Here is a 5,257-nt window from a genome sequence, read left to right on the forward strand (position 1 = left end):
CTTTCCCTCTTTCTCTTTCTCTCCCTGCCTCTCTCGTAACAACGCCCCCCATCCCCGCTATACATTCCCCTTGGCGTGGTGGGGCGTGTCGGTGGTGCCCTAGCCTCCCCGACTCGACGGCCTTTCTCTCCTCCTGCATGCGCGCGCTCCCGGGCCCCCGCTCCGCCCCGCTCCGCCCAGCCGATAAGTCTTCATGAGAACACACGTCATTTCGCCAATTCTGTAGCAGCGCCGCCCCTCCCCCTCCCCTTCCGCCACGCCCCCCTTTCTTCGCATGGCGCGGCGGCGCGGTGCTCTGTTCGCTCGCGTTCGGTGCTGGATGCCGTCTTGTTTTCCATTTCTCGACACTGTCACGGCCCCCGCCACGCCCCGCTCCTTCCCCCGTCCGGCGGAGGAGACACCCAGGTGACCTACATACGAGGCCCGTTAGCGAGGTCCCCCCCCTCCCTTCTGCTCCCGCTCGCTGCGACCCTGGAGCATTAGGGGCCCACGGCCCCAGCGGCACTTCGAACCCACTCGCATGACATCTCTCCGCGCGACGCGCAGCCCGGTTCAGACGATCAACACAGCATTACGTCGTTTAATTGACCGCGTCGCAATATTTTTCACGAATCTGCACCACCGTCTCGTATTTCCTGTACCGGATGATTCACACTGTAAATGGGCTGGCGTCTTTTGACGCCAAAATATTGGCGGCTTATGACGCCAAAATTGGTGTCTTAAGACGCCAAATTCTGGCATCTTATCACACTAAATTTTGGCGTCCTAAGACGCCATATCCTAAAAGACGCCAAAATTTTGCGTTCTTTTGCTGGACGCCAATAATTGGCGTCGTATGACGCCAAAAATTGGCGTTCTATAGAGGACGCCAATATTTTGGCGTAATAAGACGCCAAACCATTTACTGTGCAGGCGCAGGTGCGGGCGAGTTTGCCTACCAAAGGGGCTTGCGGGCAAAGCAGGTAGAAAACCCGCCCGAACCTGCGTCTTCTGTGATTCACCCAGTACAACTTGGACCCGTAGAGGCACTTATTGTATAAGACACAAAATGCTGTAAAGACGCAGGCTTGAACCGAGGCCTGAGTTTATCGTGCGAATGTTGTGTTTGCCCCCATATATAAGTTGGGTGTGTTACTCGCAGCTAGTCGACTTGCAGAGGCTCCATTTTTTCGTGTTTTCTGTCGCCCAGCCGGCTCGCCACGCACGCACTCAACTCTTTTCCAGTAGTTGTTGGCAAATTGCCTCGAATGCGAGAAAGGTGCCCGAACGGCGCCGCGCCGCCCGAGAGCGAGGCGACACGAGGCGAGGCGCCTGGCGGTGGCGGCCGAGCTGACGAGGGGACCCCAGCATTCGCTCCAGCATCCGCTCCAGCATCCGGTCCAGCATCCGACGGGCCGTTGTGCCAAAACTACACACTACTTTCTTTGCTAATGCTCTCCATTCTTTATTTTTTGTACGCAGCTTCTAAAATTCATGAGAGCATACAAGAATTTCTCACGTATTTACACCATTGCTAGATGTTTAAGTTTATTGCACGTGGAGAATAAACTGTGCTCAGCATGCAGTTTTTTTCCTCATATCCTTTTTTTTTTTTGTTGGTTTTTGTTGTATTTGGTATAGTTTTTTCATTAATTATAACGTGTCAGTTTCTAAAACGTCTCTCTTTTTTCTAGCCATAGCAGGCGCTCGGTGGCACGGATGGGAATGGCGACTCCGGAACTTCCGCGGAGCCCAGTGCTGGTGTGCGCTGTTTAACGGGGGCTGCCACCCGTCCTCTGACCCGGCGGCCAGCCAGACGGCGGTAGTCCCGCTCGCAGCGCCCGACCTTGGTAAGTATTTGTCGGCCATGTGTCTTGATGCCTCCCTCCACCCACCCTCACGGCTCCACACGTTTGGAACGCCAAAGCATTCGGGGTAATGAGACTCCCCAGACTACAACAAAACGAGAACAGCGTTGTATCTTCCCTTTTCCACTCATCCCTTCTCCGCGTCCTTCCCTCTTTCTCTCTTTGTCTCTCTGTTTCTCTCCTTCTCTCCGTCTCTCTCACGCACACTTCTTATGCTACCCCCTCTCTTTCTACAGATTGTGTAGCTATATGGCTCGCGTATGGATAAACCTGCTGGGGAACGAGGCAGGGAAAGGCAGGGATCCCAGCGACTTCGAGAAACTTTTAGTCCTATTGTAGTAGTTTTGAGGGCAAAGCGTCGACCCGGGAGGGATGAGAGGGAGGGAGGGAGGGAGAGAGGGAGAGAGGGAGGGAGGGAGGGAGGGAGGGAGGAAGTAAGGAAGAGGAAGGGAAGTAGAGGGAGAGAAAGGGGGATGGGGAAGGAGAGAGGACAGAAAAGTTTGTCTTGAATCGGCTTCACGGGGACAAATAATGTGCGGAGGGATCGCTCTGATGCCGTTGGCAAGCTTTGCTCTGCGCACCTCAGCACGGACCGGGCCAAATGCCTCCAGTCCAGAACTCGAGGCAGTCTCATCCGAGGCAAATAAGTACTCGGAGTCTGAGGAAGATTGTTTTGCTTGCTGCATGTCTAATGGAAATGGAGCCTACATACTGCCCCTCACACACTAAATGGCGAGGGACAATTTTTGTACGTAGGCTGGATGTGTCTTTGAGCACATCTAAACCAAATGCAAATTTGCATCCAAGTCACATACAAAATATAGCATTTGTACCTAGCCTAGGTACACTTTGTACCTCTGTACAGACAAATTTGTATCTGATGAAGATGTGCTCAAAGACACATCTAACTAAGGTACAAAAATTGTCCCTCCCCATTTAGAGTGCATGCACTCGCAGCCCACATTTTCGTCAGAGCACGGTAAAAATAGCTTCTTGTCCTGCTTGTTTTTCAAGAACTGGTCTTGGATGCCATTGGCGTTCTCCATAAGATCCAAGACCGGGTCTTGTAATACAAGAAACTTTTCTTGCCGTGCGGACGGCGTTGTTATTGAAGCAGCAGCCGTATAATTCTTACGAACTTCAGTTCGTTGTTTATAGACAAAACGCCAATACACTGAGAGTGTTCCCTTCATTTATTTTCCCTCGACTGTGTTTCCTTGCCTTGCGCTCCATAGCACACCGTGGAGCAACTATATTCCCATCTTTATTACTTAGTAACTATTAAACGTGCTCTAAAAATCTATAAACAGTACGTCCGGTTGTCGCAACAGTAGTACTTGGCCTAGGCCTACTTGTTAGAATTTCACAGCAAAAGTTACATAAACCAATTTTACTTCGTCATTCTACATGCTCTCAGATTTCTGGAAGGGCAAATTCTCTCTTCATTCAAGGATGTTATGTTCGTTGTACCACTTTGATCTTTGATACATATTTGTTTTACAGATATCTTGTTGGACGAGTTGTAACACTACGGTATCCATGCTACAGTCTGCCATCTGCCAGCCGCTGAAACTTACGGGCGACCGAGGAGAGGTGGACGAAGACAACTCACATGACCGCCTGTTGGACGTGTGCGCGCAACTCACCTGCGGACAGAGGATAATAAGCAGGTTAGTGCAACGCCAGACGTGAACAAGAAAAAGAAAGAGGAGCTGCTGGGTTTGCAACGCTCCAGAGAGTCGTTATTGATTAAAGTGGCCGCCTAGTGGGTAGGCACTAAAAGATCACGGATGCATGCAGATCCCAGAAGTTGCCTACCAACCAGGCGCTACAATGTAGAAAGTTTATTGCTCTATAAAGCTGTTGCCATTTTAACGCACCCTGCTATTATCGATGCAAACTTTCATGATTATGGGATTCGATAATATTCACGAGGGGGAACCAACTTGGAAATTTGGTGAACTGTGAATATATTCAAATATTCAATGTCACTGAATACCAGTGAATATCACTGAATACCAGTGAATATTCACTGTGATTGTTGATTAATATCCTTGAATATCGATGAATATCGATGAATATTTTGAATATCTTGTGAATATCGCCAAATATCACCTGAATACCTATTAGATATTAACCAGCGGGTGCACCGTGAATAGTCGAAGTTGATGCCCCCTCGAATATTCATTCGCAAATACGGTGTTGTGAATTTTCGCAATCATTAAGTATTTGAAGACTTAGAAAATTTTAGGTGTATGAAATTTCAAATCCCGATCTTACGATGTGAAAACTCACATCATAATGTGAAAGTGTCACAAATTTTAATTGCATTTTCAAATTCTAAACAGTGATTTTAATTCGAATCATATAAGTTCAGAAGTAGTATTGTATTGTTTTACCCCTACGTTCTCCACTTCGACGTTCCGATTGATAGAAGTACGTACCTAAATCTAAAACAAAACATCAAAACTAAAAGCACAGCTATTTCCAAACATCTTTCGAAGATTTATCATGCTGCTAATGCGAAGATCGCACATCTCAGTTATCATTATTTTCAGCATTCGTCCGGTATAGCTGACCCTAACAAGATCGGCCAAAAATCGTGCTCGAAATATTTAGGGTCTGCGGTTTGTTCTTTAAACGTATTTGGAACGCTTCCGCCCGCGCCGCGTGCCTTGCATGCACGGAGCTGACAGTGGCACTCCTTGAAGAGCCGCCTGGAGGGTAGGCAGTACGGGGGCGGCGGTGCGTACAGCGTCCGCCGATTGCCTACCCACCAGGCGCTCCCCACACAAAGAATCCATATGTACTATTTCATATGTAGCTTACGTACAACTATAAACATACGTAACGTACGCACAATTTTAAACTATATTTACATAATTACGCACAGTATTGTGCATAGTTACGTACAAATTTCGTACGTAGGTTACCGTTTGTTGACAGTTTTACACGACGTAGTGTTGTAGGCAAGCGAAGGGCGACTGACCGCCAAAGTGCAAACTCTGCAGAATGCTGGCGCGGCTGGACGCGAGGCCTCAGCCGAGCGGACAGTCGCGACGCAGCCTCCAGCCAGGGCACATCAGGATTAGGATAACTTATTGTTTGGTAATGTAATGAATTAGACTGATCCCACCGGTTAGGTAACCTTTAGTATGTACAGCAGATCAGACTGAGGGGTAGGGCAAAGGGTATTTGGCATGAACCCAATAAATAGTACTAAAGTAATAACTAACTATAGTGTAGCTAGTAACTCACCCTAAGACCCCAGAACCCCCAAAGAACCTAACATTTCATTACTAAAACAGTAGCTACGTTCAAAACAGGACACAATAAGTGTGCACTCAGACGGAAGCAGGCCGTCTGGCATACTCTGCGTGCGAGCGGATTTATGGGGATGGGGTGAGGGA

General features: G+C 48.5%; 2 protein-coding genes across 7 annotated transcripts in view; one reads left to right on the top strand and one right to left on the bottom strand.

Moving 5' to 3' along the window:
• LOC113216880 (neo-calmodulin-like) overlaps nt 1-5,257 on the bottom strand; it is a 153,934-nt gene that overhangs the window by 30,504 nt on the left and 118,173 nt on the right. The window lies entirely within an intron of this gene.
• The window catches only part of LOC113208722 (troponin C-like), a 28,342-nt gene continuing 26,583 nt past the window's right edge, over nt 3,499-5,257 (top strand). Inside the window, exon 1 of the mRNA XM_052268931.1 lies at nt 3,499-3,517. The gene's annotated coding sequence lies outside the window, so the exon portion shown is untranslated. The remainder of the gene's footprint in view (nt 3,518-5,257) is intronic.

The sequence above is a fragment of the Frankliniella occidentalis genome, unplaced genomic scaffold, assembly GCF_000697945.3.
Source record: "Frankliniella occidentalis isolate FOCC.00 unplaced genomic scaffold, Focc_3.1 Scaffold79, whole genome shotgun sequence".
In the NCBI taxonomy this organism is placed as follows: Eukaryota; Metazoa; Arthropoda; class Insecta; order Thysanoptera; family Thripidae; genus Frankliniella; species Frankliniella occidentalis.